This window comes from Syngnathus scovelli, chromosome 2 (assembly GCF_024217435.2).
Source record: "Syngnathus scovelli strain Florida chromosome 2, RoL_Ssco_1.2, whole genome shotgun sequence".
In the NCBI taxonomy this organism is placed as follows: Eukaryota; Metazoa; Chordata; class Actinopteri; order Syngnathiformes; family Syngnathidae; genus Syngnathus; species Syngnathus scovelli.
Window position 1 is genome coordinate 28,737,249 of NC_090848.1, and position 22,936 is coordinate 28,760,184.

At 63.2% G+C, this 22,936-nt stretch overlaps 2 long non-coding RNA genes across 2 annotated transcripts; one reads left to right on the forward strand and one right to left on the reverse strand.

The window, feature by feature from the left end:
- Positions 1 to 7,718: 7,718 nt before the first annotated feature.
- On the reverse strand, positions 7,719 to 12,130 carry LOC137840087 (uncharacterized). Its single transcript, XR_011086526.1, has 2 exons — positions 8,703 to 12,130; positions 7,719 to 8,619 (listed from the first exon to the last, which is right to left on the reverse strand). It is a non-coding gene; the product is annotated as an uncharacterized lncRNA (long non-coding RNA).
- Positions 12,131 to 21,883: 9,753 nt separating this feature from the next.
- On the forward strand, positions 21,884 to 22,398 carry LOC137840091 (uncharacterized). The gene is made up of 2 exons (XR_011086533.1): positions 21,884 to 22,061; positions 22,204 to 22,398. It is a non-coding gene; the product is annotated as an uncharacterized lncRNA (long non-coding RNA).
- Positions 22,399 to 22,936: the final 538 nt, after the last annotated feature.

Genomic DNA, 22,936 nt, shown 5'->3' on the forward strand with positions numbered 1-22,936 from the left:
CCCCCGCCGAGCGGATCGGCTGTTTATAAGCACCGCGGAGGTGGTCGCGGCGCCTCATTCGACTTCCAGCGGCCGGCGAGCTCGCGCACCCGCCCGGCACATCCGGGAGGCCGTGCGCACGAGCCAAGTGGCCGAAAATAGCCCCCGCCGAGCGGATCGGCTGTTTATAAGCACCGCGGATGTGGACGCGGCGCCTCATTCGACTTCCAGCGGCCGGCGAGCTCGCGCACCCGCCCGGAACATCCGTGAGGCCGTGCGCACGAGCCAAGTGGCCGAAAATAGCCCCCGCCGAGAGGATCGGCTGTTTATAAGCACCGCGGAGGTGGTCGCGGCGCCTCATTCGACTTCCAGCGGCCGGCGAGCTCGCGCACCCGCCCGGAACATCCGGGAGGCCGTGCGCACGAGCCAAGTGGCCGAAAATAGCCCCCGCCGAGCGGATCGGCTGTTTATAAGCACCGCGGAGGTGGTCGCGGCGCCTCATTCGACTTCCAGCGGCCGGCGAGCTCGCGCACCCGCCCGGCACATCCGGGAGGCCGTGCGCACAAGCCAAGTGGCCGAAAATAGCCCCCGCCGAGCAGATCGGCTGTTTATAAGCACCGCGGAGGTGGTCGCGGCGCCTCATTCGACTTCCAGCGGCCGGCGAGATCGCGCACCCGCCCGGCACATCCGGGAGGCCGTGCGCACGAGCCAAGTGGCCGAAAATAGCCCCCGCCGAGCGGATCGGCTGTTTATAAGCACCGCGGAGGTGGTCGCGGCGCCTCATTCGACTTCCGGCGGGCGGCGAGCTCGCGCACCCGCCCGGCACATCCGGGAGGCCGTGCGCACGAGCCAAGTGGCCGGAAATAGCCCCCGCCGAGCGGATCGGCTGTTTATAAGCACCGCGGAGGTGGTCGCGGCGCCTCATTCGACTTCCAGCGGCCGGCGAGATCGCGCACCCGCCCGGCACATCCGGGAGGCCGTGCGCACGAGCCAAGTGGCCGAAAATAGCCCCCGCCGAGCGGATCGGCAGTTTATAAGCACCGCGGAGGTGGTCGCGGCGCCTCATTCGACTTCCAGCGGCCGGCGAGCTCGCGCACCCGCCCGGCACATCCGGGAGGCCGTGCGCACGAGCCAAGTGGACGAAAATAGCCCCCGCCGAGCGGATCGGCTGTTTGTAAGCACTGCGGAGGTGGTCGCGGCGCCTCATTCGACTTCCAGCGGCCGGCGAGCTCGCGCACCCGCCCGGCAACTCCGGGAGGCCGTGCGCACGAGCCAAGTGGCCGAAAATAGCCCCCGCCGAGCGGATCGGCTGTTTATAAGCACCGCGGAGGTGGTCGCGGCGCCTCATTCGACTTCCAGCGGCCGGCGAGCTCGCGCACCCGCCCGGCACATCCGGGAGGCCGTGCGCACGAGCCAAGTGGCCGAAAATAGCCCCCGCCGAGCGGATCGGCTGTTTATAAGCACCGCGGAGGTGGTCGCGGCGCCTCATTCGACTTCCAGCGGCCGGCGAGCTCGCGCACCCGCCCGGCACATCCGGGAGGCCGTGCGCACGAGCCAAGTGGCCGAAAATAGCCCCCGCCGAGCGGATCGGCTGTTTATAAGCACCGCGGAGGTGGTCGCGGCGCCTCATTCGACTTCCAGCGGCCGGCGAGCTCGCGCACCCGCCCGGCACATCCGGGAGGCCGTGCGCACGAGCCAAGTGGCCGAAAATAGCCCCCGCCGAGCGGATCGGCAGTTTATAAGCACCGCGGAGGTGGTCGCGGCGCCTCATTCGACTTCCAGCGGCCGGCGAGCTCGCGCACCCGCCCGGCACATCCGGGAGGCCGTGCGCACGAGCCAAGTGGACGAAAATAGCCCCCGCCGAGCGGATCGGCTGTTTGTAAGCACTGCGGAGGTGGTCGCGGCGCCTCATTCGACTTCCAGCGGCCGGCGAGCTCGCGCACCCGCCCGGCAACTCCGGGAGGCCGTGCGCACGAGCCAAGTGGCCGAAAATAGCCCCCGCCGAGCGGATCGGCTGTTTATAAGCACCGCGGAGGTGGTCGCGGCGCCTCATTCGACTTCCAGCGGCCGGCGAGCTCGCGCACCCGCCCGGCACATCCGGGAGGCCGTGCGCACGAGCCAAGTGGCCGAAAATAGCCCCCGCCGAGCGGATCGGCTGTTTATAAGCACCGCGGAGGTGGTCGCGGCGCCTCATTCGACTTCCAGCGGCCGGCGAGCTCGCGCACCCGCTCGGCACATCCGGGAGGCCGTGCGCACGAGCCAATTGGCCGAAAATAGCCCCCGCCGAGCGGATCGGCTGTTTATAAGCACCGCGGAGGTGGTCGCGGCGCCTCATTCGACTTCAAGCGGCCGGCGAGCTCGTGCACCCGCCCGGCACATCCGGGAGGCCGTGCGCACGAGCCAAGTGGCCGAAAATAGCCCCCGCCGAGCGGATCGGCTGTTTATAAGCACCGCGGAGGTGGTAGCGGCGCCTCATTCGACTTCCAGCGGCCGGCGAGCTCGCGCACCCGCCCGGCACATCCGGGAGGCCGTGCGCACGAGCCAAGTGGCCGAAAATAGCCCCCGCCGAGCGGATCGGCTGTTTATAAGCACCGCGGAGGTGGACGCGGCGCCTCATTCGACTTCCAGCGGCCGGCGAGCTCGCGCACCCGCCCGGAACATCCGGGAGGCCGTGCGCACGAGCCAAGTGGCCGAAAATAGCCCCCGCCGAGCGGATCGGCTGTTTATAAGCACCGCGGAGGTGGTCGCGGCGCCTCATTCGACTTCCAGCGGCCGGCGAGATCGCGCACCCGCCCGGCACATCCGGGAGGCCGTGCGCACGAGCCAAGTGGCCGAAAATAGCCCCCGCCGAGCGGATCGGCTGTTTATAAGCACCGCGGAGGTGGTCGCGGCGCCTCATTCGACTTCCGGCGGGCGGCGAGCTCGCGCACCCGCCCGGCACATCCGGGAGGCCGTGCGCACGAGCCAAGTGGCCGGAAATAGCCCCCGCCGAGCGGATCGGCTGTTTATAAGCACCGCGGAGGTGGTCGCGGCGCCTCATTCGACTTCCAGCGGCCGGCGAGCTCGCGCACCCGCCCGGCACATCCGGGAGGCCGTGCGCACAAGCCAAGTGGCCGAAAATAGCCCCCGCCGAGCGGATCGGCTGTTTATAAGCACCGCGGAGGTGGTCGCGGCGCCTCATTCGACTTCCAGCGGCCGGCGAGATCGCGCACCCGCCCGGCACATCCGGGAGGCCGTGCGCACGAGCCAAGTGGCCGAAAATAGCCCCCGCCGAGCGGATCGGCAGTTTATAAGCACCGCGGAGGTGGTCGCGGCGCCTCATTCGACTTCCAGCGGCCGGCGAGCTCGCGCACCCGCCCGGCACATCCGGGAGGCCGTGCGCACGAGCCAAGTGGACGAAAATAGCCCCCGCCGAGCGGATCGGCTGTTTGTAAGCACTGCGGAGGTGGTCGCGGCGCCTCATTCGACTTCCAGCGGCCGGCGAGCTCGCGCACCCGCCCGGCACATCCGGGAGGCCGTGCGCACGAGCCAAGTGGCCGAAAATAGCCCCCGCCGAGCGGATCGGCTGTTTATAAGCACCGCGGAGGTGGTCGCGGCGCCTCATTCGACTTCCAGCGGCCGGCGAGCTCGCGCACCCGCCCGGCACATCCGGGAGGCCGTGCGCACGAGCCAAGTGGCCGAAAATAGCCCCCGCCGAGCGGATCGGCTGTTTATAAGCACCGCGGAGGTGGTCGGGCGCCTCATTCGACTTCCAGCGGCCGGCGAGCTCGCGCACCCGCCCGGAACATCCGGGAGGCCGTGCGCACGAGCCAAGTGGCCGAAAATAGCCCCCGCCGAGCGGATCGGCTGTTTATAAGCACCGCGCAGGTGGTCGCGGCGCCTCATTCGACTTCTAGCGGCCTGCGAGCTCGCGCACCCGCCCGGCACATCCGGGAGGCCGTGCGCACAAGCCAAGTGGCCGAAAATAGCCCCCGCCGAGCGGATCGGCTGTTTATAAGCACCGCGGAGGTGGTCGCGGCGCCTCATTCGACTTCCAGCGGCCGGCGAGATCGCGCACCCGCCCGGCACATCCGGGAGGCCGTGCGCACGAGCCAAGTGGCCGAAAATAGCCCCCGCCGAGCGGATCGGCTGTTTATAAGCACCGCGGAGGTGGTCGCGGCGCCTCATTCGACTTCCAGCGGCCGGCGAGCTCGCGCACCCGCCCGGCACATCCGGGAGGCCGTGCGCACGAGCCAAGTGGCCGAAAATAGCCCCCGCCGAGCGGATCGGCTGTTTATAAGCACCGCGGAGGTGGTCGCGGCGCCTCATTCGACTTCAAGCGGCCGGCGAGCTTGCGCACCCGCCCGGCACATCCGGGAGGCCGTGCGCACGAGCCAAGTGGCCGAAAATAGCCCCCGCCGAGCGGATCGGCATTTTATAAGCACCGCGGAGGTGGTCGCGGGGCCTCATTCGACTTCAAGCGGCCGGCGAGCTCGCGCACCCGCCCGGCACATCCGGGAGGCCGTGCGCACGAGCCAAGTGGCCGAAAATAGCCCCCGCCGACCGGATCGGCTGTTTATAAGCACCGCGGAGGTGGTCGCGGCGCCTCATTCGACTTCCAGCGGTCGGCGAGCTCGCGCACCCGCCCGGCACATCCGGGAGGCCGTGCGCACGAGCCAAGTGGCCGAAAATAGCCCCCGCCGAGCGGATCGGCTGTTTATAAGCACCGCAGAAGTGGTCGCGGCGCCTCATTCGACTTCCGGCGGGCGGCGAGCTCGCGCACCCGCCCGGCACATCCGGGAGGCCGTGCGCACGAGCCAAGTGGACGAAAATAGCCCCCGCCGAGCGGATCGGCTGTTTGTAAGCACTGCGGAGGTGGTCGCGGCGCCTCATTCGACTTCCAGCGGCCGGCGAGCTCGCGCACCCGCCCGGCAACTCCGGGAGGCCGTGCGCACGAGCCAAGTGGCCGAAAATAGCCCCCGCCGAGCAGATCGGCTGTTTATAAGCACCGCGGAGGTGGTCGCGGCGCCTCATTCGACTTCCAGCGGCCGGCGAGCTCGCGCACCCGCCCGGCACATCCGGGAGGCCGTGCGCACGAGCCAAGTGGCCGAAAATAGCCCCCGCCGAGCGGATCGGCTGTTTATAAGCACCGCGGAGGTGGTCGCGGCGCCTCATTCGACTTCCGGCGGGCGGCGAGCTTGCGCACCCGCCCGGCACATCCGGGAGGCCGTGCGCACGAGCCAAGTGGCCGAAAAAAGCCCCCGCCGAGCGGATCGGCTGTTTATAAGCACCGCGGAGGTGGTCGCGGCGCCTCATTCGACTTCAAGCGGCCGGCGAGATCGCGCACCCGCCCGGCACATCCGGGAGGCCGTGCGCACGAGCCAAGTGGCCGAAAATAGCCCCCGCCGAGCGGATCGGCTGTTTATAAGCACCGCGGAGGTGGACGCGGCGCCTCATTCGACTTCCAGCGGCCGGCGAGCTCGCGCACCCGCCCGGAACATCCGGGAGGCCGTGCGCACGAGCCAAATGGCCGAAAATAGCCCCCGCCGAGCGGATCGGCTGTTTATAAGCACCGTGGAGGTGGTCGCGGCGCCTCATTCGACTTCCAGCGGCCGGCGAGCTCGCGCACCCGCCCGGCACATCCGGGAGGCCGTGCGCACAAGCCAAGTGGCCGAAAATAGCCCCCGCCGAGCGGATCGGCTGTTTATAAGCACCGCGGAGGTGGTCGCGGCGCCTCATTCGACTTCCGGCGGCCGGCGAGATCGCGCACCCGCCCGGCACATCCGGGAGGCCGTGCGCACGAGCCAAGTGGCCGAAAATAGCCCCCGCCGAGCGGATCGGCTGTTTATAAGCACCGCGGAGGTGGTCGCGGCGCCTCATTCGACTTCCGGCGGGCGGCGAGCTCGCGCACCCGCCCGGCACATCCGGGAGGCCGTGCGCACGAGCCAAGTGGCCGGAAATAGCCCCCGCCGAGCGGATCGGCTGTTTATAAGCACCGCGGAGGTGGTCGCGGCGCCTCATTCGACTTCCAGCGGCCGGCAAGCTCGCGCACCCGCCCGGCACATCCGGGAGGCCGTGCGCACAAGCCAAGTGGCCGAAAATAGCCCCCGCCGAGCGGATCGGCTGTTTATAAGCACCGCGGAGGTGGTCGCGGCGCCTCATTCGACTTCCAGCGGCCGGCGAGATCGCGCACCCGCCCGGCACATCCGGGAGGCCGTGCGCACGAGCCAAGTGGCCGAAAATAGCCCCCGCCGAGCGGATCGGCTGTTTATAAGCACCGCGGAGGTGGTCGCGGCGCCTCATTCGACTTCCAGCGGCCGGCGAGCTCGCGCACCCGCCCGGCACATCCGGGAGGCCGTGCGCACGAACCAAGTGGCCGAAAATAGCCCCCGCCGAGCGGATCGGCTGTTTATAAGCACCGCGGAGGTGGTCGGGCGCCTCATTCGACTTCCAGCGGCCGGCGAGCTCGCGCACCCGCCCGGCACATCCGGGAGGCCGTGCGCACGAGCCAAGTTGCCGAAAATAGCCCCCGCCGAGCGGATCGGCTGTTTATAAGCACCGCGGAGGTGGTCGCGGCGCCTCATTCGACTTCCAGCGGCCGGCGAGCTCGCGCACCCGCCCGGCACATCCGGGAGGCCGTGCGCACGAGCCAAGTGGCCGAAAATAGCCCCCGCCGAGCGGATCGGCTGTTTATAAGCACCGCGGAGGTGGTCGCGGCGCCTCATTCGACTTCCAGCGGCCGGCGAGCTCGCGCACCCGCCCGGCACATCCGGGAGGCCGTGCACACGAGCCAAGTGGCCGAAAATAGCCCCCGCCGAGCGGATCGGCTGTTTATAAGCACCGCGGAGGTGGTAGCGGCGCCTCATTCGACTTCCAGCGGCCGGCGAGCTCGCGCACCCGCCCGGCACATCCGGGAGGCCGTGCGCACGAGCCAAGTGGCCGAAAATAGCCCCCGCCGAGCGGATCGGCTGTTTATAAGCACCGCGGAGGTGGTCGCGGCGCCTCATTCGACTTCCAGCGGCCGGCGAGCTCGCGCACCCGCCCGGCACATCCGGGAGGCCGTGCGCACGAGCCAAGTGGCCGAAAATAGCCCCCGCCGAGCGGATCGGCAGTTTATAAGCACCGCGGAGGTGGTCGCGGCGCCTCATTCGACTTCAAGCGGCCGGCGAGCTCGCGCACCCGCCCGGCACATCCGGGAGGCCGTGCGCACGAGCCAAGTGGCCGAAAATAGCCCCCGCCGACCGGATCGGCTGTTTATAAGCACCGCGGAGGTGGTCGCGGCGCCTCATTCGACTTCCGGCGGGCGGCGAGCTCGCGCACCCGCCCAGCACATCCGGGAGGCCGTGCGCACGAGCCAAGTGGCCGAAAATAGCCCCCGCCGAGCGGATCGGCTGTTTATAAGCACCGCGGAGGTGGTCGCGGCGCCTCATTCGACTTCCAGCGGCCGGCGAGCTCGCGCACCCGCCCGGCACATCCGGGAGGCCGTGCGCACGAGCCAAGTGGCCGAAAATAGCCCCCGCCGAGCGGATCGGCTGTTTATAAGCACCGCGGAGGTGGACGCGGCGCCTCATTCGACTTCCAGCGGCCGGCGAGCTCGCGCACCCGCCCGGAACATCCGGGAGGCCGTGCGCACGAGCCAAGTGGCCGAAAATAGCCCCCGCCGAGCGGATCGGCTGTTTATAAGCACCGCGGAGGTGGTCGCTGTTAGAGATTTGCTCACTCCAACTTATTTTGCAAGAACCAAACAAGAGACAAGCAAGTTCTTTTAGACACCTGCAGGTGGAGAGTCCATTCGTCGCTGTCTGAACAGCGATTATCGAATGAAGTCTAAAAGTCTCCTCCCTGCAAGGGCATATTTATTAGGAAGAACAGAGTGGGGGTGGGAGTGGACAGGTTTGGTGAACCCCCGGCCTCTGATAAGATCAGAGCAGGGGGTGTTTTACACTATTGTGGGAAACAGACTCTGCATTGTGAGGGCCAGACGTGATTGATTTAATTATTACATTGTGAGGGCCAGACGTGATTGATTTAATCATTACATTGTGAGGGCAAGACAGGATTGATTTAATCATTACAGTCTACATTCCAACATAATCATAGGATCAAACTAACCTGAAAACCCTAACATCTCCCTCCTGATTTATCATATGATTATGCCACCCCAAACAACAACGATAAGCAAGAAAAAAAACATATATACGTATAATGAAGAAAGTAGAATGGTAAAAATAAAAACAACAAACAATGATAGCAACACTTTCCAGTGAAGATGAGGCATTACCTCAATACCCCAGATCAAACTTATTGTGTAAGCGAAAAACCTGCTGGCCAGATGTTATTAGCAGGAAAATTCTTACACGGCCCCTGTGCCACAGGCGACCAGAATGCTATCAATAAAAACAAAAAGAAAAACACAGAAACAGTACATCTGAGGGAAGAGCGCAAGGACAACTTTGTCTCCGACGGACCATACTTTATGGTCATCTGGAACGTTCGCACCCCAGACAGGGTCATGAGGGTCAAAGGTTGCAACTGCTCTGCGTCGAGTCCAGAAGAGTTGTGTGCTCCTGTCAGCTGATGATGTCATATCCTGTAGGTGTGGTCTGTCACCCACACTGGTGCACACACTCCTGTCCAGTTGGCGGGCAGCATCGGATAAACCTTGTGACCACAAAGCCACCAGCCATTCTGTATGAAGTATGCTCCGTTTGATGGTGTAGCCATGTTGGTTGGAGAGCCCTCACCACCTGAAATGGCTCTCTTATCTTGACACTCATCGGTGATGTCCAGAGCTCCCATCCAGTTTCCTCCTGGAGAGCAGTCGTCGTTAATGCAGACGTGGGTCTTGTTACCTTGGATGTAACATGTGTAATTCACTCCAGCTGGTCTCTCTGTGTAGGCCACTTGTGGTATTGTTCGTCCTTTAACAGTCACATTGAGATTTGCCCAGAAGTGTTCATCATAGGCACCGTGTTTCGCTTCAGTGACATTCATTGCTCTGGCCTCCAAGCGAACTTGCGTGGAGGAAGGCGGGAGTTTCGAACACACATAGCACGCCTCCTGTGTGTGAGCTCTCACAGTGAACCTGAGGGTTGTCCACCTGTGAGGGGGAGAGATCAGGCGGCAGTAAATTTGCATTGGACACATCTTTCAGTTTGAGCGTCCTGATTAGATAATCTGCCCAGGACTGCTCTTCATCTGTTGCTTGCAACTCTCGTAGTCAATTGTAGTGCCCATTTAACTGGCAAATAGGAGGTTTTTTTTTTTTTTTTTTTGAAACAAGCTCTACAAAAAAAAAAAAAAATGTTTGTTTTGTTTTGAAAATGTTTTGAATATGAATCAAATCCATATGTTGTATAAAGCTGACTGACCTGCCCCACTATCCCTCCTCTTGAGCCATGTGACGCGCACCATGGCTCAATATTGCAGCCCATTTGCATCGGTTCTTTGGTAGGGTAGGTCATTTATAGATGCCATTCTCTAATCTTGCCCCTGTTTTGACAACTAGCTTAGCAAGTAAATGGATGGCCTCCCCGAATGGGGAGCGACTCAGCTAGCAAATGATTAGACATTTTCCCTTTGTTGTAGTTTCTTTAGTTACTTTTCAATCGTTTTCTCATTGTTTATCACAAGAATCTTAGAAATTTGAATACAAATCAAAACGTATGTTTTATTTTACTCAATTGTATGATTTAGAGAATCCATATGTAGTAAAGTTTTGTAGTACTACATATGATTTCATCATCATTTAGTTTGACTTTCTTTCCAAAACGCTTCTTAATTTCTCAGTTCACACATCTTCTACATGTGTTACTGGTTCTCCATTTTTTTTCTAGTTAATTATCAATCCAAAAGCTACGTGTTTCTTTCTAACATTCAACCTGCTCAAAATCACTCTTTCATCAAAGTCGCTCTAATTTTCCATAGTAGTCGCCAACGACTTCAACCATTCAACCTTTCATTCAGGCAATCATTCATCAATGCTCATCATATGTATCTCACACAGTCTCCAAAAAGGAGTCTTCCTATCACATCGGTCCCAATTCATCCAAGCTCACCACACAACACTCATATATCACTTTCAACTCAGGTTTCCTGGTAGAACAATCCACCAATTAAAAAAAAACTCAACTAAAACAAACAATTGGCAAATTAATCTGAATTTTTCTTTGTTTTTAAATTTGAAGAACTCAATCGCTCAGATTTAGCTTGCAATTAGAATTTTGCATAATCTTATAACACAACCAATCAATTATTCCTATTAAATGTAGCATTGCAAAATCTTAAATTCACAATTTAGCTTCTTCCAATTCCTGAAAGCATGTTCTGTCATTTTTTTTTTTTTTTCTTCGAATTTCTCATGTGGGCTCGACACTTAACATGCACTAGTGTGGATTAGTTTCTGCTTGCAAACAGATTTCTCTCTTTTTCCTCTCATTTTTATCTTTCAAAATCATTTCTGTTCTGCGGTGCAAATTGGATAGACCACAGTCTAGCAATTTTTTTTATACTAAAACTTTAGCCAATGTTCATCATTTTAACATATACGCACACACATGCACAGCTCTCGCACGCAAAAGGTAGTTCCCAGCACCAATGATTCGTCACAGGCTGGCCATTTCCTGTGGTCGATCATGAGCTGGTCCCTCCCATGCACACGAGGACAGCACATTCTAATTTTATTTATTTATCTTCTAGAAGCAAGTTGCATTTCTTTACCACTTGAACTCTCAACTTCCTTTCTACTCCATACTTTTTCTTCCACTTCGGCATATATTGCATACAATTAAGAAATCTACTTGCCATGAACTTCTCGTTTTAAAGAAGAGCAGAGCAAGAGATTTACCGTTTTTATTTCCCATATTAATTCTAGTAGTTTTAGGTTATACAATCTCTTTGTCTCAAAAATATTATTATTATTATTATTACTATTATTACTTATTTATTTATTTAACTATTGCTTTGAGGATCCTCAATGCAGGTTTAAATTGACCTTTCAACAAATTACTAGCCTGTATTATTGCCGTGGATCAATGCTAGAACTGTTTCTTAGTCAATTTATCCTACCAGTCACACACTCAATCACACAAACTCCAGCGCTTTTTTAGGCCTATCCAGGGATGGGTGTAAAACCCTCCCAAACAGCTTTGGAAAAACGGACAAAAGAAAAAATCTACGCCCTTCTTCAATTAAGAAAAAGAAGCTCTGTTTTTCTTAGCCCGTTTCTTCCACTGGGACTTGAACCCAAGCTATTCTTTGGCTTGGAAAAACATACAAAGAAAAATCTACGCCCTTCTTTGATTAACAAAAAAGAAGCTCCGTGTTTCTTAGCACGTTCCTTCCACTGGGACTTTAACCCAAGCCAGATCCCTCAGCTCGGAAAAACAGACAAAGAAGAGTCTACACACTTCTTCGATGAACGAAAAAGAAGCTCTGCCTTTCTTAGCCTGTTTCTTCCACTGGGACTTGAACCCAAGCTATCTCCCGTGCACCTCTATGTGTTACGCGTTTAACAACACAACACAATTTCAAGAACTTACTTGTCCCCTGGTTCGTTGCACTGCCGGGTCCCGTCAATCCACCTCTGTCAGACGAAGGCAGACCTAAGATGCTGGCCCAGCGAAGAATTTCCTTCCCAGGTCTTTCTTTACCAGGTCCGGCTAATGGACGCTGGCCCGTCGACGGTGTACAGCGCGTCGTCCTCCGTCAGCCAGATGATGGGTATGAGGGTCCCGGGTTTCGGCACCAAAATGTTAGAGATTTGCTCACTCCAACTTATTTTGCAAGAACCAAACAAGAGACAAGCAAGTTCTTTTAGACACCTGCAGGTGGAGAGTCCATTCGTCGCTGTCTGAACAGCGATTATCGAATGAAGTCTAAAAGTCTCCTCCCTGCAAGGGCATATTTATTAGGAAGAACAGAGTGGGGGTGGGAGTGGACAGGTTTGGTGAACCCCCGGCCTCTGATAAGATCAGAGCAGGGGGTGTTTTACACTATTGTGGGAAACAGACTCTGCATTGTGAGGGCCAGACGTGATTGATTTAATTATTACATTGTGAGGGCCAGACGTGATTGATTTAATCATTACATTGTGAGGGCAAGACAGGATTGATTTAATCATTACAGTCTACATTCCAACATAATCATAGGATCAAACTAACCTGAAAACCCTAACAGTCGCGGCGCCTCATTCGACTTCCAGCGGCCGGCGAGCTCGCGCACCCGCCCGGCACATCCGGGAGGCCGTGCGCACGAGCCAAGTGGCCGAAAATAGCCCCCGCCGAGCGGATCGGCTGTTTATAAGCACCGCGGAGGTGGTCGCGGCGCCTCATTCGACTTCCAGCGGCCGGCGAGCTCGCGCACCCGCCCGGCACATCCGGGAGGCCGTGCGCACGAGCCAAGTGGCCGAAAATAGCCCCCGCCGAGCGGATCGGCTGTTTATAAGCACCGCGGAGGTGGTCGCGGCGCCTCATTCGACTTCCAGCGGCCGGCGAGCTCGCGCACCCGCCCGGCACATCCGGGAGGCCGTGCGCACGAGCCAAGTGGCCGAAAATAGCCCCCGCCGAGCGGATCGGCTGTTTATAAGCACCGCGGAGGTGGTCGCGGCGCCTCATTCGACTTCCAGCGGCCGGCGAGCTCGCGCACCCGCCCGGCACATCCGGGAGGCCGTGCGCACGAGCCAAGTGGCCGAAAATAGCCCCCGCCGAGTGGATCGGCTGTTTATAAGCACTGCGGAGGTGGTCGCGGCGCCTCATTCGACTTCCAGCGGCCGGCGAGATCGCGCACCCGCCCGGCACATCCGGGAGGCCGTGCGCACGAGCCAAGTGGCCGAAAATAGCCCCCGCCGAGCGGATCGGCTGTTTATAAGCACCGCGGAGGTGGACGCGGCGCCTCATTCGACTTCCAGCGGCCGGCGAGCTCGCGCACCCGCCCGGAACATCCGGGAGGCCGTGCGCACGAGCCAAGTGGCCGAAAATAGCCCCCGCCGAGCGGATCGGCTGTTTATAAGCACCGCGGAGGTGGTCGCGGCGCCTCATTCGACTTCCAGCGGCCGGCGAGCTCGCGCACCCGCCCGGCACATCCGGGAGGCCGTGCGCACGAGCCAAGTGGCCGAAAATAGCCCCCGCCGAGCGGATCGGCTGTTTATAAGCACCGCGGAGGTGGTCGCGGCGCCTCATTCGACTTCCAGCGGCCGGCGAGCTCGCGCACCCGCCCGGCACATCCGGGAGGCCGTGCGCACGAGCCAAGTGGCCGAAAATAGCCCCCGCCGAGCGGATCGGCTGTTTATAAGCACCGCGGAGGTGGTCGCGGCGCCTCATTCGACTTCCAGCGGCCGGCGAGCTCGCGCACCCGCCCGGCACATCCGGGAGGCCGTGCGCACGAGCCAAGTGGCCGAAAATAGCCCCCGCCGAGCGGATCGGCTGTTTATAAGCACCGCGGAGGTGGTCGCGGCGCCTCATTCGACTTCCAGCGGCCGGCGAGCTCGCGCACCCGCCCGGCACATCCGGGAGGCCGTGCGCACAAGCCAAGTGGCCGAAAATAGCCCCCGCCGAGCGGATCGGCTGTTTATAAGCACCGCGGAGGTGGTCGCGGCGCCTCATTCGACTTCCAGCGGCCGGCGAGCTCGCGCACCCGCCCGGCACATCCGGGAGGGCGTGCGCACGAGCCAAGTGGCCGAAAATAGCCCCCGCCGAGCGGATCGGCTGTTTATAAGCACCGCGGAGGTGGTCGCGGCGCCTCATTCGACTTCCAGCGGCCGGCGAGCTCGCGCACCCGCCCGGCACATCCGGGAGGCCGTGCGCACGAGCCAAGTGGCCGAAAATAGCCCCCGCCGAGCGGATCGGCAGTTTATAAGCACCGCGGAGGTGGTCGCGGCGCCTCATTCGACTTCCAGCGGCCGGCGAGCTCGCGCACCCGCCCGGCACATCCGGGAGGCCGTGCGCACGAGCCAAGTGGCCGAAAATAGCCCCCGCCGAGCGGATCGGCTGTTTATAAGCACCGCGAAGGTGGTCGCGGCGCCTCATTCGACTTCCAGCGGCCGGCAAGCTCGCGCACCCGCCCGGCACATCTGGGAGGCCGTGCGCACGAGCCAAGTGGCCGAAAATAGCCCCCGCCGAGCGGATCGGCTGTTTATAAGCACCGCGGAGGTGGTCGCGGCGCCTCATTCGACTTCCAGCGGCCGGCGAGCTCGCGCACCCGCCCGGCACATCCGGGAGGCCGTGCGCACGAGCCAAGTGGCCGAAAATAGCCCCCGCCGAGCGGATCGGCTGTTTATAAGCACCGCGGAGGTGGTCGCGGCGCCTCATTCGACTTCCAGCGGCCGGCGAGCTCGCGCACCCGCCCGGCACATCCGGGAGGCCGTGCGCACGAGCCAAGTGGCCGAAAATAGCCCCCGCCGAGCGGATCGGCTGTTTATAAGCACCGCGGAGGTGGTCGGGCGCCTCATTCGACTTCCAGCGGCCGGCGAGCTCGCGCACCCGCCCGGCACATCCGGGAGGCCGTGCGCACGAGCCAAGTTGCCGAAAAAAGCCCCCGCCGAGCGGATCGGCTGTTTATAAGCACCGCGGAGGTGGTCGCGGCGCCTCATTCGACTTCCAGCGGCCGGCGAGCTCGCGCACCCGCCCGGCACATCCGGGAGGCCGTGCGCACGAGCCAAGTGGCCGAAAATAGCCCCCGCCGAGCGGATCGGCTGTTTATAAGCACCGCGGAGGTGGTCGCGGCGCCTCATTCGACTTCCAGCGGCCGGCGAGCTCGCGCACCCGCCCGGCACATCCGGGAGGCCGTGCGCACGAGCCAAGTGGCCGAAAATAGCCCCCGCCGAGCGGATCGGCTGTTTATAAGCACCGCGGAGGTGGTCGCGGCGCCTCATTCGACTTCCAGCGGCCGGCGAGCTCGCGCACCCGCCCGGCACATCCGGGAGGCCGTGCGCACGAGCCAAGTGGCCGAAAATAGCCCCCGCCGAGCGGATCGGCTGTTTATAAGCACCGCGGAGGTGGTCGCGGCGCCTCATTCGACTTCCAGCGGCCGGCGAGCTCGCGCACCCGCCCGGCACATCCGGGAGGCCGTGCGCACGAGCCAAGTGGCCGAAAATAGCCCCCGCCGAGCGGATCGGCTGTTTATAAGCACCGCGGAGGTGGTCGCGGCGCCTCATTCGACTTCCAGCGGCCGGCGAGCTCGCGCACCCGCCCGGCACATCCGGGAGGCCGTGCGCGCGAGCCAAGTGGCCGAAAATAGCCCCCGCCGAGCGGATCGGCTGTTTATAAGCACCGCGGAGGTGGTCGCGGCGCCTCATTCGACTTCAAGCGGCCGGCGAGCTCGCGCACCCGCCCGGCACATCCGGGAGGCCGTGCGCACGAGCCAAGTGGCCGAAAATAGCCCCCGCCGAGCGGATCGGCATTTTATAAGCACCGCGGAGGTGGTCGCGGGGCCTCATTCGACTTCAAGCGGCCGGCGAGCTCGCGCACCCGCCCGGCACATCCGGGAGGCCGTGCGCACGAGCCAAGTGGCCGAAAATAGCCCCCGCCGAGCGGATCGGCAGTTTATAAGCACCGCGGAGGTGGTCGCGGCGCCTCATTCGACTTCCAGCGGCCGGCGAGCTCGCGCACCCGCCCGGCACATCCGGGAGGCCGTGCGCACGAGCCAAGTGGCCGAAAATAGCCCCCGCCGAGCGGATCGGCTGTTTGTAAGCACCGCGGAGGTGGTCGCGGCGCCTCATTCGACTTCCAGCGGCCGGCGAGCTCGCGCACCCGCCCGGCACATCCGGGAGGCCGTGCGCACGAGCCAAGTGGCCGAAAATAGCCCCCGCCGAGCGGATCGGCTGTTTATAAGCACCGCGGAGGTGGTCGCGGCGCCTCATTCGACTTCCAGCGGCCGGCGAGCTCGCGCACCCGCCCGGCACATCCGGGAGGCCGTGTGCACGAGCCAAGTGGCCGAAAATAGCCCCCGCCGAGCGGATCGGCTGTTTATAAGCACCGCGGAGGTGGTCGCGGCGCCTCATTCGACTTCCAGCGGCCGGCGAGCTCGCGCACCCGCCCGGCACATCCGGGAGGCCGTGCGCACGAGCCAAGTGGCCGAAAATAGCCCCCGCCGAGCGGATCGGCTGTTTATAAGCACCGCGGAGGTGGTCGCGGCGCCTCATTCGACTTCCAGCGGCCGGCGAGCTCGCGCACCCGCCCGGCACATCCGGGAGGCCGTGCGCACGAGCCAAGTGGCCGAAAATAGCCCCCGCCGAGCGGATCGGCTGTTTATAAGCACCGCGGAGGTGGTCGCGGCGCCTCATTCGACTTCAAGCGGCCGGCGAGCTCGCGCACCCGCCCGGCACATCCGGGAGGCCGTGCGCACGAGCCAAGTGGCCGAAAATAGCCCCCGCCGAGCGGATCGGCTGTTTATAAGCACCGTGGAGGTGGTAGCGGCGCCTCATTCGACTTCCAGCGGCCGGCGAGCTCGCGCACCCGCCCGGCACATCCGGGAGGCCGTGCGCACGAGCCAAGTGGCCGAAAATAGCCCCCGCCGAGCGGATCGGCTGTTTATAAGCACCGCGGAGGTGGTCGCGGCGCCTCATTCGACTTCCAGCGGCCGGCGAGCTCGCGCACCCGCCCGGCACATCCGGGAGGCCGTGCGCACGAGCCAAGTTGCCGAAAATAGCCCCCGCCGAGCGGATCGGCTGTTTATAAGCACCGCGGAGGTGGTAGCGGCGCCTCATTCGACTTCCAGCGGCCGGCGAGCTCGCGCACCCGCCCGGCACATCCGGGAGGCCGTGCGCACGAGCCAAGTGGCCGAAAATAGCCCCCGCCGAGCGGATCGGCTGTTTATAAGCACCGCGGAGGTGGTCGCGGCGCCTCATTCGACTTCCAGCGGCCGGCGAGCTCGCACACCCGCCCGGCACATCCGGGAGGCCGTGCGCACGAGCCAAGTGGCCGAAAATAGCCCCCGCCGAGCGGATCGGCTGTTTATAAGCACCGCGGAGGTGGTCGCGGCGCCTCATTCGACTTCCGGCGGGCGGCGAGCTCGCGCACCCGCCCGGCACATCCGGGAGGCCGTGCGCACGAGCCAAGTGGCCGAAAATAGCCCCCGCCGAGCGGATCGGCTGTTTATAAGCACCGCGGAGGTGGTCGCGGCGCCTCATTCGACTTCCAGCGGCCGGCGAGCTCGCGCACCCGCCCGGCACATCCGGGAGGCCGTGCGCACGAGCCAAGTGGCCGAAAATAGCCCCCGCCGAGCGGATCGGCTGTTTATAAGCACCGCGGAGGTGGTCGCGGCGCCTCATTCGACTTCCAGCGGCCGGCAAGCTCGCGCACCCGCCCGGCACATCCGGGAGGCCGTGCGCACAAGCCAAGTGGCCGAAAATAGCCCCCGCCGAGCGGATCGGCTGTTTATAAGCACCGCGGAGGTGGTCGCGGCGCCTCATTCGACTTCCAGCGGCCGGCGAGCTCGCGCACCCGCCCGGCACATCCGGGAGGCCGTGCGCACGAGCCAAGTGGCCGAAAATAGCCCCCGCCGAGCGGATCGGCTGTTTATAAGCACCGCGGAGGTGGTAGCGGCGCCTCATTCGACTTCCAGCGGCCGGCGAGCTCGCGCACCCGCCCGGCACATCCGGGAGGCCGTGCGCACGAGCCAAGTGGCCGAAAAAAGCCCCCGCCGAGCGGATCGGCTGTTTATAAGCACCGCGGAGGTGGTCGCGGCGCCTCATTCGACTTCCGGCGGCCGGCGAGCTCGCGCACCCGCCCGGCACATCCGGGAGGCCGTGCGCACGAGCCAAGTGGCCGAAAATAGCCCCCGCCGAGCGGATCGGCTGTTTATAAGCACCGCGGAGGTGGTCGCGGCGCCTCATTCGACTTCCGGCGGGCGGCGAGCTCGCGCACCCGCCCGGCACATCCGGGAGGCCGTGCGCACGAGCCAAGTGGCCGAAAATAGCCCCCGCCGAGCGGATCGGCTGTTTATAAGCACCGCGGAGGTGGTCGCGGCGCCTCATTCGACTTCCAGCGGCCGGCGAGCTCGCGCACCCGCCCGGCACATCCGGGAGGCCGTGCGCACGAGCCAAGTGGCCGAAAATAGCCCCCGCCGAGCGGATCGGCTGTTTATAAGCACCGCGGAGGTGGTCGCGGCGCCTCATTCGACTTCCAGCGGCCGGCGAGCTCGCGCACCCGCCCGGCACATCCGGGAGGCCGTGCGCACGAGCCAAGTGGCCGAAAATAGCCCCCGCCGAGCGGATCGGCTGTTTATAAGCACCGCGGAGGTGGTCGCGGCGCCTCATTCGACTTCCGGCGGGCGGCGAGCTCGCGCACCCGCCCGGCACATCCGGGAGGCCGTGCGCACGAGCCAAGTGGCCGAAAATAGCCCCCGCCGAGCGGATCGGCTGTTTATAAGCACCGCGGAGGTGGTCGCGGCGCCTCATTCGACTTCCAGCGGCCGGCGAGCTCGCGCACCCGCCCGGCACATCCGGGAGGCCGTGCGCACGAGCCAAGTGGCCGAAAATAGCCCCCGCCGAGCGGATCGGCTGTTTATAAGCACCGCGGAGGTGGTCGCGGCGCCTCATTCGACTTCCAGCGGCCGGCAAGCTCGCGCACCCGCCCGGCACATCCGGGAGGCCGTGCGCACAAGCCAAGTGGCCGAAAATAGCCCCCGCCGAGCGGATCGGCTGTTTATAAGCACCGCGGAGGTGGTCGCGGCGCCTCATTCGACTTCCAGCGGCCGGCGAGCTCGCGCACCCGCCCGGCACATCCGGGAGGCCGTGCGCACGAGCCAAGTGGCCGAAAATAGCCCCCGCCGAGCGGATCGGCTGTTTATAAGCACCGCGGAGGTGGTAGCGGCGCCTCATTCGACTTCCAGCGGCCGGCGAGCTCGCGCACCCGCCCGGCACATCCGGGAGGCCGTGCGCACGAGCCAAGTGGCCGAAAATAGCCCCCGCCGAGCGGATCGGCTGTTTATAAGCACCGCGGAGGTGGTCGCGGCGCCTCATTCGACTTCCGGCGGCCGGCGAGCTCGCGCACCCGCCCGGCACATCCGGGAGGCCGTGCGCACGAGCCAAGTGGCCGAAAATAGCCCCCGCCGAGCGGATCGGCTGTTTATAAGCACCGCGGAGGTGGTCGCGGCGCCTCATTCGACTTCCGGCGGGCGGCGAGCTCGCGCACCCGCCCGGCACATCCGGGAGGCCGTGCGCACGAGCCAAGTGGCCGAAAATAGCCCCCGCCGAGCGGATCGGCTGTTTATAAGCACCGCGGAGGTGGTCGCGGCGCCTCATTCGACTTCCAGCGGCCGGCGAGCTCGCGCACCCGCCCGACACATCCGGGAGGCCGTGCGCACGAGCCAAGTGGCCGAAAATAGCCCCCGCCGAGCGGATCGGCTGTTTATAAGCACCGCGGAGGTGGACGCGGCGCCTCATTCGACTTCCAGCGGCCGGCGAGCTCGCGCAACCGCCCGGAACATCCGGGAGGCCGTGCGCACGAGCCAAGTGGCCGAAAATAGCCCCCGCCGAGCGGATCGGCTGTTTATAAGCACCGCGGAGGTGGTCGCGGCGCCTCATTCGACTTCCAGCGGCCGGCGAGCTCGCGCACCCGCCCGGCACATCCGGGAGGCCGTGCGCACAAGCCAAGTGGCCGAAAATAGCCCCCGCCGAGCGGATCGGCTGTTTATAAGCACAGCGGAGGTGGTCGCGGCGCCTCATTCGACTTCCAGCGGCCGGCGAGATCGCGCACCCGCCCGGCACATCCGGGAGGCCGTGCGCACGAGCCAAGTGGCCGAAAATAGCCCCCGCCGACCGGATCGGCTGTTTATAAGCACCGCGGAGGTCGTCGCGGCGCCTCATTCGACCTCCAGCGGCCGGCGAGCTCGCGCACCCGCCCGGCACATCCGGGAGGCCGTGCGCACGAGCCAAGTGGCCGAAAATAGCCCCCGCCGAGCGGATCGGCTATTTATAAGCACCGCGGATGTGGTCGCGGCGCCTCATTCGACTTCCAGCGGCCGGCGAGCTCGCGCACCCGCCCGGCACATCCGGGAGGCCGTGCGCACGAGCCAAGTGGCCGAAAATAGCCCCCGCCGAGCGGATCGGCTGTTTATAAGCACCGCGGAGGTGGTCGCGGCGCCTCATTCGACTTCCAGCGGCCGGCGAGCTCGCGCACCCGCCCGGCACATCCGGGAGGCCGTGCGCACGAGCCAAGTGGCCGAAAATAGCCCCCGCCGAGCGGATCGGCTGTTTATAAGCACCGCGGATGTGGTCGCGGCGCCTCATTCGACTTCCAGCGGCCGGCGAGCTCGCGCACCCGCCCGGCACATCCGGGAGGCCGTGCGCACGAGCCAAGTGGCCGAAAATAGCCCCCGCCGAGCGGATCGGCTGTTTGTAAGCACCGCGGAGGTGTGTCACGTGCTGGTGCCACCTGCGACGGGACCACGCCCCCCTGTCAGTGGGATCACCGTCACCTGCCACGGGTTCATGGACAGCGCTATATCAGCGCTGCCAGCGCAGACCCGAGTGCCAGTCTGTCCCTTGATGCTGCTTCGCTCATCATTCCCGGAGAGAATTGACTCACTTGACTACTCGAAACCCTCGCAGAATCGTTGTCCTCTCCAGCCCGATCGCCGCTCCAGCGCCAGCTGTTCCCATCATCCCCTTCAAATAAAGTCCGTCGTTACGCACTTGGCTGTACTGTCCGATCCTTAACAGTACAGACTGGCCAACACGATGCAGTCAGCGAACGACGAGACGGCATTGGGCCGACTGGAGCGAGCCGAGACCGCCATCAGCAGCCTGTCCGCCGACATCCGGAACCTGATCGAGGTTGGTCAGCAACAACAGCTGCAGCAGCAGGAGATGGCCCAAGCCCTCCAGAGACTGTCGGTGGCTGCGTCCCCGGCTGTCACGGCACCCCCGCACCGCCCGTCTGCCGAGGCCAGGAGGCTCGTGGACGTCCCGGAGCCCCGCCTCGGCAACATTGAAAAGTTCAACGGCGATCCCAAGCACGTGAGGGCGTTTGTGACCAACTGTCGCATAATGTTCAGCCTCCAGCCCGTCACGTTTGCGTCAGAATCAGCCAAGGTCGGTTTCGTTCTAACCCACCTCACGGGCGAGGCGCGGCTATGGGGTTTGGCAGAGTATGAACGGATGGCCCCGGCATGCGATTCCTTCGACGCCTTCGCAGAGGAATTGCTCTTCCTGTTCGACCTGGGATCCGCCGCCGAAGACGCCGCCGAGGAACTGGCGACGCTGCGTCAGGGTAGCCGATCGGTCGCGGAGTACGCCCTTAAATTCCAGACGTTGGCCGGCAGCAGCGGATGGAACGCGCCAGCGCTCGTCAGCACGTTCCTAAACGGCCTCGCGGATTATATGAAGGACGAACTGGTGTCGTACGATCGCCCGCGAACCCTGAGGGGCGCGATGGACTTGGCGGCCCGAGTAGACCGGCGGATCCGGACGCGGCGGCGCGATCGGGAGAGGAGGTCCCCGCGGAATCCGCGTGGCCACATTCCTCCGTCTGCTGGGGACCCGCCCACCACTCCACCCGCCGAGCCCATGGATCTGGGAGGGGCTCGGGTCTCCTCGGAGGAGCACCGTCGACGCCTTTCGCTGGGCTTGTGTTTTTACTGTGGGGAGGGGGGCCATCGGGTGGCGGGGTGCCCGCTAAAAGGCCGGAGCTCACGCGGCGTCGGGGGATCCGCGTGAGCTCGACCAGCACCGGCTCTCCCAGTCCCAGCACGCTCACGCTGCAGGCACGTGTCCAGCTTGCGGGGGGCGACCAGAACGTGGCAGCCTTGGTGGATTCCGGCGCGGAGGGGAACATCATGGACATTAGCCTGGCGCGTCGGTGGGGTGTCGGCTTCCTCCCTCTGAGCCCGCCCATTCCCGCGCGTGCCATTGATGGCCGCCTGATTGGCGAGGTGGCGTTCGTGACAGAACCGGTTAAGGTACTGCTCTCCGACAATCACCACGAGACCATCCAGTTTTTTCTTCTTTCCCTCCCAGGACAGCAGCTCATCCTGGGGCACCCTTGGTTGCGGCAGCACAACCCGGTGCTGGACTGGGAGGTGGGGGTTGTACGGCAGTGGAGCGAACGCTGCCATCGAGTGTGCCTGAAGGCGGCCACCAGCCCACTCGGCAGAGCCCCGCCCAGGTACAGTCCCGACATCTCCAAGGTCCCAGCAGTTTATCACGAACTCAAGGAGGTTTTTAGTAAAGCCAGGGCCGCTTCTCTTCCTCCACACCGGTCCTACGATTGCGCCATCGACCTGTTGCCCGGCACCTTCCCTCCCAAGGGGCGCGTCTACTCCCTGTCCGCTCCTGAGCGCCGGGCTATGGAGGAGTACATCCGGGAGTCCCTGGCAGCCGGCATCATACGGCCGTCCTCTTCACCTGCGGGAGCGGGGTTTTTCTTCGTGAAGAAGAAGGAGGGCACGCTCCGTCCGTGTATCGACTACCGGGGAATAAACGCAATCACCGTAAAGAACCGATACCCTCTGCCTCTTCTTTCGTCCGCCTTTGAGAGCCTTCAGGGTGCCACCATCTTCACCAAGCTGGATCTTCGCAACGCCTACCACCTGATCCGCATCCGGGAGGGAGACGAGTGGAAGACGGCTTTCAACACCCCGAGCGGACACTACGAGTACTTGGTGGTTCCGTTTGGGCTCACCAACGCCCCAGCAGTTTTCCAGTCACTGATAAACGACGTGTTACGAGACATGCTGGACAAATTTGTGTTCGTTTATTTGGACGACATCCTCATCTTCTCCCGCTCGCTTCCTGAACACATCAAGCATGTTCGGGCGGTGCTGCGACGCCTCCTAGAGAATTCGCTCTACGTGAAGGCAGAGAAGTGCGAGTTCCACACCTCCTCTGTCAAATTCCTCGGCTACGTGGTGCGTGAGGGATCCATCGAAATGGACCCTGGGAAGGTGGAGGCGGTCACGTCATGGCCTGTTCCCGAGACACGCAAGCGGCTGCAACAATTCTTAGGTTTCGCGAACTTTTATCGCCGTTTTATCCGTGGAT